Here is a 14,268-nt window from a genome sequence, read left to right on the forward strand (position 1 = left end):
GATCCGTCACCACCATCACCGCAGCCGGACGGGTCACTCATCAGTCACTCAGCCCCTGTGGCTCATGTATGGGGCTATCCTGACCTATAGATCTGTCTCATCAGGGTGCACGGACCTTATGGACAGGGTTCAGCATCCATGCTACAAAGCAAGAAAAGTAATATTCTACATGATATAACTATCTAGATAGACAAATCGATCGATATACTGGAAAATCATGCACATATCTAATGCCAGATTCCTTATCTATCTATTTTCTATTGTCACACGGTGTTTGGTTCTAAACTACCTGAGTGTCTAGGCGGCATCGGATGCTGTTCACACTGTAGGCTCTGACACTCCACATGATGCTTCCTTTGGTGCTTCTGAGTTAGGCCGGTTTTACACATCCGGCTTTTTGCCATTTTGCCGGATCCGGCGCTCTCCCGTACAGTTAATACAGTACAATGACAGCGCAACAAGCGCCGGTCACATGCTGTCATGTGACCGGCGCATGTGACCCGGAAGTTACAGCGCTGTCATTGTACTGTATTATCTGTACGGGAGAGCGCCGGATCCGGCAAAACGGCAAAAAGCTGGATGTGTGAAACCGGCCTTACACAGGCGGGCTCAGGCACCAGCTGTGTGCTTATTAGTGACTGGGCTTGCAGGAGTTAATTTCTGCTAGCCTGCTGGTTACCTCTTGGCTCACATATTGTGGGAGACCTATCACTCCCCTCCTTTTTAGGATGGAGGAGCCTGTCTTCCTATGCCGCTATAGCTTTAGCTACACCGGTCCGTGTGCTGTTGTATCCCAGTCTGCTGGTGATTGTTTTGCTTTGTGTGTGGAATTATTGTGGAATTCTCTCGTCATCTTGTTGTTTCCTCCCTGCTCTTATTTTCCTCCTTATTGCTTCTTGCCTAACACCTCTCTGTGTGCTAGCTGTGTGATCAAGTTTTGGTTTCCCCTGTTTATTCTTATCTGTGGGTTCAATCACCCCTGTCCCAGCCCTTCCCTGGGATGAGAGAGAGGGGGTATTAGATCAGGGCTGTACAGTAGTAGGGCAAGGAAAGCGGACCAGACATCTTCACCATCAGACGTATCTCTGGGATCAGGGACAGCTAGCGCCCCCTTAGCCTGAGGGCCAGTTTAGATCTATCAATCTACAGTGGTGTGAAAAAGTCTTCGCCCCCTTCTTTCTCACACTTAAATGTTTCAGATCACCAAACAAATTTACTATGAGACAAAGATAACACAAGTGAGACAAAGTGCAGGTTATAAAAGGAAGGTCTTTATTATTAAGGGAAATATAAATCCAAACCTTCAGGGCTCCGTGTGAAAAAGCGATTGCCCCCTAAATCTAATATCTGGTTGGGCCACCTTTTAGCAGCTACAACTGCAATCAAGCGGTGGCGGTAACTGGCATTGAGTCTTTTAGCTCTTGAGGAATTTTGTCCACTCATCTTTGCAGAATTGTTGTAATTCGGCCACATTGGAGGGTTTCCGAGAATGAACCGCCTTCTTAAGGTCATTCCACATTGTCTGCGTCGGATTAAGGTCAGGATTTTGACTAGGCCTCTCCTAAAGTCTTCATTTTGTTTTTCTTAAGCCCTTCAGAGATGACTTGCTGGTGTCTTTTGGATCATTTTCTGGCTGCATATCCCAAGTGTGCTTCAGCTTGATGTCACGCACAGACGGCCGGACATTCTCCTTCAGGATTTTTTGGCAGACAGCAGAATTCATGCTTTCATTTACCACAAAAACTCTATCAGGTCCTGAAGCAGAAAACAGCCTCAGACCATCACACTGTCACCACCATACTTTACTGTGTGTATGATGTTCCATCTTTGAAATGCTGTGTTACATCTACGCCAGATGTAATGGGACATTCACCTTTCAAAAAGTTCAACTTTTGTCTCTTCAGTCCACAGAGTTTTCTCCCAAAAGTCTTGAGGATCATCAAGATGTTTTCTGGCAAAATTGAGCCAAGCCTTTATGTTCTGTTTACTCAGCAGTGGTTTTCATCTTTGAACTCTGCCATGTCAGCCATTTTTGCCAGGTCTCTTTCTTATGGTGGAGTCATGAACATTGACCTTAGCTGAGGTGAGGCTTGCAGTTCTTTGGATGTTGTTGTGGGGTCTTTTGTGATCTCTTTGATGAATCATCACTACACTCTTTAATTTTGGTCAGCTGACAACTCCTGGGGAGGTTCACCACTGTTCCATGTTTTCGTCATTTGTGGATAACGGCCCTCACTGTGGTTCTCTGGATCCCAAAGCTTTAGAGATGACCTTGGAACCTTTTCTAGACTGATAAATCTCAATTACTTTGCTTCTCATTTGTTCCTGAATTTCTTTGGATTGCGGCATGATGTCTGGTTTTTGAGGACCTTTTGGTCTACTTCACTTTGTCAGGCAGGTCCTATTTAAGTGATTACTTGATTGAGAGGAAATATGGCAGTAATCAGGCTGGGGCAGGGAAATAGGAGTCAGCTTCCCAAAGATGTGATAAACCACAGTTTATGTCTGTTTTGGGCGGGGGGAGGGGGGGATAACGTTTTCACCCAGGTCCCTGTAGGTTTGGATTTCTTCTTCCCTTAATAATAAAGACTGTCCTTTTATAAACTGCATTTTGTATTTTCTTGTGTTATCTTTGTCTAATATTTTCATTTGTTTGTTCACCTGAAACATTTAAGTTACAAATATGGAAAATAATAAGAAATCAGCAAGGGGGTGAAGACTTTTTCAAACCATTATTTCGTCTATTATATATCTATGTACTGACAAATTATGGGGATACACTAATTCTTGTATATAATATACACTGTTTCTCTAACTTCTATGAGTATTTTGGAAATAGAGCATCGTGAGGGGCTTCTGCGGTTTCATAGCCCTAAACTCATGTAATCATCACTGGGTGTTGATTCCCTTCTCATCCACAAATAACTGAGATGATAATAATGAGCAAAAAACAATGCAGACCTGTCTATGTCTCCATCCACATTACAGCCACTTTAATTGTAAAGAAATAAAACCTATGGGGATGAGCACAGAACCTTCCTGCAGATATTGACCTTGGCTGGATCCAGGGCCCAAGTGCTCCAAGAAAACAGACAAAGGCGAAGTTCTGTTTCTTCTATTAAGGCCCGTTTCACACGTCAGTGAGAAACACTGACGTTCTTCACTGACGTGTAAAACACGCACATGTCCCTCCGTGTTCCGTGATTCACGGCACACGTGGGTTGTCCATGTGCAATCCGTGATCCGTAATTGCACATGGACATTACTCACCTGCCTTCACTGCTGCTCTCCATGGTGCTGATCTCCTCGGGTCTGCAGCGTCCGCCCACCGCTCTCAGCACCTACTTCCTGGTCGGCAGTTCCTGCTCTCATGAATATTCATGAGCCAGGCAGAAGCTGCCAAGAGCAGAGGCTGCATAGCGAATCGCAGGCAAGGTAAGTTGAAAATATTTAATCTGTCCGTGATTTTCTTGTACGTGTTTCACGGATCACACACGGATCACACCATAGTGTGGTCCGTGGGTCATCAGTGATGCCAGAAAAAAAACTGACTTGTCTCCGTGCAGAATCACGGTCACGGGTGTACGCTGCACGGAGACACGTTCAGTGAAAAATCACTGATGTGTGAGCTGACCCATTGATTATAATGGGTCTGCGTATGTCAGTGATTCTGGTACGTATAAAAAAAAGCACAAACCAGAATCACTGACATGTGAAGGGGGCCTAATTTGCAAGTTTTGACTAAATTATCCTAAAAAAGACTGAAAAGCCTTCAATTACTTGAAAACATTAATGTAATCCTCTGAAGACTTCTTGCAGTGCCTTGAACACATCAATCCGCGTAAATGACCGGATGGGGCACGTGGACCAACTCAGTCAGGATGATGTGCTCTTGCATTTGTGTAAAATAGCAGCTCTCATTTTTTGGGGGGGTTTCACATGAATCAAAGTCACAGTCTCAAGTGAATTTCCAAAAATTTGGCAAAAAATTCCATTTGTAACAATTGATTCTCTCATCTGTATCTAGTAAAGCAATTGGAATCACACGTTGTAGTTTGACTGTTCCCAGACCAGATTTTGTAGTTTGATATAAAATAATCTATTAATTGGAAAACAATAAAATTTTCCCAAAGAATCGAAGAATATAAATATATCGATAGCTCCAAACTCGTTACTTTACCCATTGACAATCTGATGTCTCTTCCACAGCTGGAAAACGCCACATCCCACAGAATCCATTTCTCAGGTCCTAATTTCCTTGCACAGTCTTCTTTTGATATGATTAAGAATCTGGAGGATGAATGTATCTGGAGCATCTGATGAATATCATTATCCTTCAGTGAAAGTGTCAGAAGGACAAGATGTGTGTGATCACCTGGAATTCACCGGCGACCTTCTGACTGCGGCTTTATGCTAAATAATGAAGCAGACGACTCCCAGCATCGACTCTCACTTCATAATGCGAAGTAAAGAATTATCGCAATATTGACCCAAATATTATGACTAAAGGCCGCTTTACACGCAACGGCATTGCTAACGAGATGTCGTTGGGGTCACGGAATTCGTGATGCACATCCGGCCTCGTTAGCGACGTCGTTGCGTGTGAAACGTACGAGCGACCGCTAACGAGCAAAAATACTCACCTTATCGTTGCTCGTTGACATGCTCCTCCATTCCCAAATATCGTTGTTGTTGCAGGACGCAGGTTGTGTGTCGTTCCTGCAGCACAACACATCGCTACGTGTGACACCGCAGGAACGAGGAACATCTCCTTACCTGCGGTCGCACGCAATGAGGAAGGAAGGAGGTGGGCGGGATGTTACGTCCCGCTCATCTCCGCCCCTCGGCTTCGATTGGGCGGCCGCTTAGTGATGTCACTGTGACGCCGAACGAACCGCCCCCTTAGAAAGGAGGCGGTTCGCCGGTCACAGCGATGTTGCTAGGCAGGTAAGTCCGTGTGACGGGTCCGAGCGATGTTGTGCGCCACGGGCAGCGATTTGCCCGTGATGCACAAACGACGGGGGCGGGTGCCCACGCTAGCGAGATCGCAGCGTGTAAAGTGGCCTTAAGTTACATTATATAGTTTCCTGATGTAGGGAGCAGAGTTGAGCAGATCTCCTGATATTTGATTCTGGAAGATTCGTTCACTTTAGGGGGGAGATTTGATTTAAATAATTTTGCTGCAAATTGAATCTTCTGAGAAGGGGTTAAAACAAAATAATAAACTCTTCTATGTCCCTTTCCTCACCCATCCCTATACCTGCACCGCCTGCGCTGCCCCACACTCATTGAGGCGCGCTGCCCCTTTACGGCGTTAGATCGAGCCGATAGCGCGGTGCACGCAGGGAGCTCCAAAAGAAGAAGAAAGAGCAACGATTGGAGGAGCGGGCAGGGTGAAGCGGTGGACGGCGCCATCCATGGGATAGGCTAAGAGAAGAGTTCAACTTTATTTATCCGTCCGAGAAAAATACTGGTGGTCAAAACGAACACATGGATGACAAGCGGATGACACGCAAATTACACACGGGTGACACACTGATCCAAAACATGGATGACACACGGATGACAAGCGGATGACACACAAGTGACACACTGATCCACAACATGGATGACACACGGATGACAAGCGGATGACACGCAAATTACACACGGGTGACACACGGATGACATGTGAATTACACACGGGTCACACACTGATCCAAAACATGGATGACAAGCGGATGACACGCGAATTACACACACGTCACACACTGATCCAAAACATGGATCACAAGCGGATGACACGCGAATTACACATGGGTGACACACTGATCCAAAACATGGGTGACACACGGATGACAAGCGGATGACACGCAAATTACACACGGGTGACACACGGATGACATGCGAATTACACACGGGTCACACACTGATCCAAAACATGGATGACACACGGATGACAAGCGGATGACACACAAGTGACACACTGATCCACAACATGGATGACACACGGATGACAAGCGGATGACACGCAAATTACACACGGGTGACACACGGATGACATGTGAATTACACACGGGTCACACACTGATCCAAAACATGGATGACAAGCGGATGACACGCGAATTACACACACGTCACACACTGATCCAAAACATGGATCACAAGCGGATGACACGCGAATTACACATGGGTGACACACTGATCCAAAACATGGGTGACACACGGATGACAAGCGGATGACACGCAAATTACACACGGGTGACACACGGATGACATGCGAATTACACACGGGTCACACACTGATCCAAAACATGGATGACACACGGATGACAAGCGGATGACACGCAAATTACACACGGGTGACACACGGATGACATGTGAATTACACACGGGTCACACACTGATCCAAAACATGGATGACAAGCGGATGACACGCGAATTACACACACGTCACACATTGATCCAAAACATGGATCACAAGCGGATGACACACGAATTACACACGGGTGACACACGGATGACATGTGAATTACACACGGGTCACACACTGATCCAAAACATGGATGACAAGCGGATGACACGCGAATTACACACACGTCACACATTGATCCAAAACATGGATCACAAGCGGATGACACACGAATTACACACGGGTGACACACTGATCCAAAACATGGATGACACACGGATGACACGCGAATTACACACAGGTAAAACTATTCTCCTTATGGAGACCTGACAAACCAGTCTCGCTCTCAGTAAGGGGACTTATAGCTGCAATGCCCCTCTGGGAATTATTCAAAGTGAGGAAGGAAACAAACTCTAGCGCCACCTATTGGAAGTAGCAATCCTCACTGGAGGGACAATTTGAATCTTTACACACAGGTGACACTGATAACACATAAAAACATTGATGCCTGGATGAGGCGGTTTCATCCAATTACTGACTTAGGAGACGTTGAAGACTTCTTTGACCTTTTAGATTTGTTACTTTAACCACAACTTCCTTAGTATGGAAATGTCTCAGTCACCGCTCTAAAAAAATCCTTCTAACATGGTAATTTTTACCCTACAATGAACCCCATAAAACAAAACTAAAACATTTTTGGGGAAATTGGATTTTTTCACCCACTTGGAATCTTCTCTGTACATTGTATAGAAAAATAAATGGTGTCATTAAAAACTAAGAAAAAACCCAACACATTTGTATGGCTACATTGATGTAAGAAGTTACAGAAGAAAGGGAGGAAGAACGATAATACCAAAACGGGCTAAGTGAATCCACAGAGGAGGAGCCGCTCTACTTTGATACATGTAAACAATTTCCCCCCAAGTCTTTGTCTCCTTTTTGTGTTTCCGTCTCCGCTGCCTCATGGGATACATAATGTGGTGTCAGGATCCTCTTATGGTCTCTCAAGCTCAACATCTGCCTCATATCCTTGCGACCTATAGAACACATCTCCATCCTCCCATGGTTATATATCGGTTTTTGCCACTTTTGGTTTGCGGCTAATATCCTATAAACTGAGACTCTAAGGCTGTGTGCGCACTTTGTGTTTTTTCATGCATTTTAATGCCAAAATGCATGCATTTGGTTTTCCCAGCAAAGTCTTTGGGAAATAGGCATATTTTGTGCGCACGATGCGTCCAAAAACCCTGCGTTTTTTGTGACAAAATTTTGTCAAAATCTCTGCGTTTTAAAAAGCAGCATGTCAATTGTTTTGAGCGTTTTGGCAGCGTTTTGCTAACATTGAAGTCAATGAGAATTATCAAAACACATCCTACATTCTAATCATTGTGTTTTACTTGCATTTTGAATGCGATCTGCATGAATATTTGTCAACAAAAACGCATCGGTTTTTGGCTGGTAATGCGCTCAACGGCTTCCTGATTACATCACATTCTCAACTAACATAAAGTTACATTTTGCAAAGACATTTTCTAAGAGATTCCTCCTATTCAACAGAATGTAATGAATGTTTGGTAACATGAAATTACATCAGTAAATGTCTATTTTTTCTGTATTTATTTATTTTTTTTTCATTTCTGGAAGCTTTATTCTATCATGACAATGTATTGGAAACGTAACTACCAAAAAGCAAGAAAAACGCACCTAAAACGCAATGAAAACGTACTCAAAACGCATGCATTTTTCAAGCGTTTTTGTGGTCAAAACCAAATTTGACTTTGTCAAATTCTGCCAGAAAATGCGTTTATTTCTGCAAGGTACAGAACGCAACATGTGCACAGGGCCTTATACTGGACAGACGCGATGGCCGGGATCCAGTTTTCTTCTTTTTGTGCTGATTTTCTCTGCATTTTCTTCTCTTCATCTGGTTTTCCCCCTCTCTGCCGCACACAGATTAAGGCCCATTTCATACGTCAGTGAAAAACACTGACGTTTTTCACTGGCGTGTAAAACACGCCCATGTCCCTCCGTGTGGCGTGAATCACGGCACACGTGGGTTGTCTAAGTGCAATCCGGGCTCCGTTCTCCGTGGCCCGTGATTGCACTTAGAGAGTAACTCACCTGTGCGCGCTCCCGCTCTCCATGGTGCTGATCGCTCCCGCTGTCCATGGGGCTGATCGCTCCTGCGGTGCAGCATCCGGCTGGTGCTGACCCCCACAGCAGCTGCTTCCGGGTCGGCTGTGTCGTGCATCATGAATATGCGTGACAGTAATGAGCCGGCTCAGAAGCAGCAGGGAGAACGGGCTGCAGAGGACATCGCTGGACGCCGGGTGAGTTAAAATGTTTATTATTTTAAAAGCACGTTTTTTTCTGACACGTGTTTCATGGATCACACCACTGCGTGGTCCGTGGGACATCAGTGATACCAGAAAAAAATGGACATGTCTCCGTGCGGCAATCACGCACACGCGGGTACGCCGCACGGAGACACGTGCAGTGAAAAATCACTGATGTGTGAGCAGACCCATACATTATAATGTGTCCGCGTATGTCAGTGATTCTGGTACGTATAAAAAAAATCACAAACGTCCCAGAATCACTGACGTGTGAAAGGGGCCAAAAACACGACTTTTTACCTTTGCTAAATTGCTGGATGACGAGATTGGGCCGACGCCAAAATACATTGTTTCATCTTTACCTCAATGAAGAGAATTTGGAAATCCCTCTCAGCTCTAAGGAGACCGAATTAATTGTAAAGGAATCAGATATGTTTAGTATTTTCCAAAATTCCCAGGTTCTAGTGAATGCAGATTTTGGGGGGTATTTGATTTGCCTTAATCCAGCAGAGCAGCAGCCAGGCGGCCAATATTTGTCGTCTCAATTCATCCGATCCAGGAAAGGGATGAAAAACAATAGATGATGATTCTGCCCTCCCCCCGTACTTGTTTCTGCCACCGCTGCTCCCATCATTCTCTACGGCACCAACTCCTGCAGAAACATCTTGATGTATTGGCCACATCATCTCCGGCCTGCGAGTCTCTGACGCACTACAAGTCCCATCACGACTTTGCAGCTTGTGGAATAGCCACAGGATCGGTGACAACATAGACCGTGCCCATTTGGTGTTATTCTGTGTTCTGTTGTTTGACAAAAAACATTGCTTGTTATAAACTTTTTTTGCTGATTTATTTTCCTTGTTTTTTCCATTTGTTTCTGCTTTGACTAATTGTTTGTGCCGTTATTATTTATCTCTTTGTCCTGAGAGAGACTGAAGCAGAGCGCGAGCCCCAGATGCTGCGCAAGTGGAAATCCAGAGCCGCGCAGTAATGAGAAGTCAATAAAGGAGGAAAACACAAAGCAAAGCCGCTCTACATTCTGATAATAGGAGAATAGGAGGCGCTCGTATGGAAAGGATCCGCTTCGTTTTGCTTTCTCTGCTAATATTTTTCAGCTCATTTACATCTAAGCGCAAATTAGCTGCAACCGAAGAGGTCAATGAGATCCCACTGGTGAGGAACCTACCTGTTAGCAAATGATTTCTACTTTCTGCCGCATTAATCATCCCCCTTCTTATATATCAGATTGAACATAAGCAGCTGATGGCAATGTCAGGGGCCATAATTACCGTGCATGTGTCCTGATTTATTAATGTCCATAATGAACTGCAGGATATGAAACACGAAACGCAGCAGTCATATAATGCTAATAATAACACATCAAACCAAACAGCAAACTGCCGTACAGCAGAGAAATTATAAACATGTATTTATATATATATATATAGACATATTTATAAAAAAAAATACTGGCTCTTGGCGACTGTACATATATTGTGTATATATACTTGACAGCTATGGAGCCTGTGAGCTGAGGAGCCCATCGACCCCAGCACCTGCTTCAGCTGTATGTGCATCAGAGGGCATGCATCCAGCTGAAATGCATTGCAGCACAGAGACCTGTTAGGCCCCAGTGCTACAATTCTGCCCACTGTTTACGAAAATGAATATTCACTATTCCCCACACCCATAATGCCACTATTTCTCTGTACTGAAGCCGCCGGTGCTGAGAGGTGGGCGGGATTATGGGCACGGGGAGCAGTGAATATTCATTCTCTTTAATAGCTGTACACGTGATCTCCTGGCTTCCGGTTTCCGGCAGCTGGTGGTCGATCATGTGTGCTTGCTATTAAAGAGAATGAATATTCACTGCTACCCAGACCCATAATCCCATCCATTTCTCCTCTGCATTGAAAACAGTGCTGAGAGGTGAGTGGGATTGTGGACACAGGGAGCAGTGAATATTCATTCTCTTAAATAGCTGTACAGGTGAACATCTAGTTTCTGGCTTCCTGCTGCTGCTGGGTGATCACATGTGCTTGCTATTAAAGAGAATTAATATTCACCGCTCCCCACGCCCATAATCCAGGGCATGAGGAGAAGCGAATATGCCGGCAGCTGACAATTGGTGTAAGTGGGCATGCATGGCAGTGATGTCATTCACTGCAATGGTTACTAACTGAAGTCAGTTTCCGGTATCAGAGGAGGACACCACACACCGGGAGAGTATAGAGAAGGTGAGTGTGAGTAGAATAGTTTATTTTTTTAATTTGTGTGGTGTGATGGGGCTATATATACCAATATGGGGAGGGACGTATATACCAGGATGGGCCCAGGATGGGGACATATGCTAGGATGGGCCTAGGACATATATACCAGGAAAGGGACATATATAACAGAATGAAAATATATATCAGAATGGGGACAAATATTCCAGAATAAGGACATGCATACCAGGATGGGGACATATATACCAGGATGGGGACAAATATACCAGGAAACAATGTTTTATACTACAATATATTATGGCTTGATGTATAATAACAAATAGTACAATGTATTATGGCACATGGCACATTGTTTTATGCAATCATGTATGGCATTGTGTATTATGGCTTGATGTGCAATGGTACATGGCAAAATGTATTATGGCGTGATGTATAATGGCACCGTGTATTATGGAACTTCTATTTCAGGGCAGTCTCTTTGTAGGACAATGTTTGGCCTCTAACTAATATATGCTTGCCTGGATTTAAGAACACTTGTTGATTATTTGGGGCTCTGTCCTGGCCCTTGTGTTGTTCAACATTTTTATCAATGATTTAGATGAAGGTATTAAGGGTAAACTGATTAAATTTGCTGATGACACAAAGTTAGGAGGAATAGCTAATACTAGAGAAGAGAGAGCGCGGATTCAACAAGTTCTAAACAAGCTGGAACAATGGGCAGCAACTAATAGAATGGTTTATAACAGGGAGAAATGCAAAGTCATACATCTTGGCAAGAATAATGAAAAGAGCATATACAGCATGGGAGGAATAGCGCTATCCAACAGCATGTGTGGAAAAGACTTAGATATACTAATAGATCACAGACTGCACAGGAGTCAACAGTGTGACGCAGCAGCAAAAAAGGCAAACACCATTCTAGGATGTATTAACAGAAGCATACAGTCTAGATCACATGAAGTCATTATCCCCCTTTACTCCTCTTTGGTCAGATCTCATCTGGAATATTGTGTCCAGTTCTGGGCACCACATTTTAAAAAAGACATCAACAAACTGGAGCAAGTTCAGAGAAGAGTGACCAGAATGGTGACCGGTCTGCAAACCATGTCCTATGAGGAATGGTTACAGGATTTAGGATTGTTTAGCTTGCAAAAGAGAAGACTGAGAGGAGACCTAATAGCTGTCTACAAATATCTTAAAGGCTGTCACACTGTAGAGGGATCAGTTTTATTCTCATTTTCACAAGGAAAGACTAGAAGCAATGGGATGAAACTGATGAGGAGGGACACAGATTAGATATTAGAAAACACTTTTTGACAGTGAGGGTGATCAATGAGTGGAACAGGCGGCCACGAGAGGTTGTGAGGTCTCCTTCAATGGAAGTCTTTAAAAAGAGGTTGAACAGACATCTGTCTGGATGATTTAGTGAGTCCTGCTTTGAGCCGGGGGGTTGGACTAGAATCATAATATTCTATGATTCTATGATTTAACTTTTTTTGGGAGGGGAGGGGTGTTCAGGCTTTTACTATGGGGCCCCATGATTTCTCTGTATGCCCAGGGTCACAGAGTATAGTTGATCGCAGATATTTAGTTCCCACTTGTCATTTACCCTGAGTTTGAGCAGATTTAATTCCATCTGGTACTGAAGGTGTTAAGGTTTATTTCTCTTCTGCAGGGATCTAACAGGTAGTTGTAACCTCAGCTGCAGCCACGCCTTTATGCCATAACAATACGCTCCTCACTCCTCCCTATGCAGGTTATAACTCAAACCTATGCTGTCCAGTTCTGTGGAGTAGCTGAGGTGTCTCTTCTGTTGCAGCTGAGAAGTTCCTGCTGAGAAGCTGTGGAGTGCTATTTATTGTGTCTTCCCCTATCTATTTTTCTTACCTACTTTGTGTTGTCTTATTGCAGTGGTGAGACTAGCATCGTGCTGTCCTTCACTGGTCAGGGTGAGTTCAGGGTCAGAAATGGTCTAGGCACTTGACGGTGCACCGGGGGAAGGACCTGTCTTGAGATGCCAGGGAGTGTGGGGGATCAACCTCACATGAGTGTTAGGAGGTGACCCCCGCTCCCCTCTCCCCAGCACCAGGGCCCACCGTTGTATTGCTTCCCTGGTGTTCCCTCTGTGTTGCGCCCCTCGCCGGGACTCCCCGTTACCTGACGTGACACCAGCAGTCACAGTGTGACACATTCCTTATTTGCAGGCTTCTCATTGTGGTAAATTGTATCCACAGGTCGAGTTACAATTCTATAATTTACAAAATGCATCTATAGGATTTTATATGGAGAGAAGTTACCAAAACACTGAGGAGTCGCGTTCCATCCACGTCCAGGAGCCGCTCCCTGCATCCGGAGAGCTCAAAGAGCAATGTGATGGATGGATGTCATTAACCCCTCCAGTGCTGAGTCCTTCTGCCCCCAGAGCCGTATTCATGGCCTCATTGTCTGGGGTGGCTGTGGTGGCGCCGGCCGGGACACGCGCTCCATCGAGAAAGGTTTTCATTCTGTAATTTCATTGTTTTCAGCTTCTGTCATTCGTTCTGCCGTTTCCTCCAGGGACATCGCATTAAGTGGAGCCCAACATGTAACCTGTGAATACAGCCGAGGTGCGCGATGTCGGTGTCTCATGTAACATCGATACAAAGTGTCATCTGCCGCACATCAGTAATGGCCACCTTCCCATCCATCAATGGAGAGACCAAAGATTACAGCTCCGGAGACAATTTACACAATTCAGCTGTTATTCTGTTATTTCTGGCTTTTCAGATGCAGAAGAAGCGTCTTCAGAGATAATCACTACCTCGGCCTAAGAGCAAGTCACAGACCACGTTCTCCGAGAAATGTCACCAAAACCATCAAATCCCCCCCCGAAAACAGAGAATCAAGCAACGTAGGAGGCGGCGGGGGCGAAACGGAAGAGCGGCTCGGTCAAAAACGTATAACACAGATAATAGGACGGATCGGACAACATCGGCGATCAGGAATTAGATGTTCTAAAGAGAAACACCGGGATCAAATCATCAACGTCATTTGCAACTGAGAGAAGAAAAAAAATGGGTGACTTTGGAGTTTTTATACCGGTCCAGACAACGTCACGAAAAGTGGTGAAACTTATCCGGAGAAGACACGGCCGACAGTCACCATAACGGACAGCACAGAGTATCAGCCATCCGGTAACCGCAGATTAAAGGCCACGAAGGTAGAGTAAAAAAGGAAAAATTAAAATAATCGTTATAAAATGACTCCAGGGAAAAAAAAAAAGTCAAATCAATATATAAACATGTTAAAAGGGAACATAAAAAATTCTAAAAAT

Source organism: Anomaloglossus baeobatrachus, chromosome 7 (assembly GCF_048569485.1).
Source record: "Anomaloglossus baeobatrachus isolate aAnoBae1 chromosome 7, aAnoBae1.hap1, whole genome shotgun sequence".
NCBI lineage: Eukaryota > Metazoa > Chordata > Amphibia > Anura > Aromobatidae > Anomaloglossus > Anomaloglossus baeobatrachus.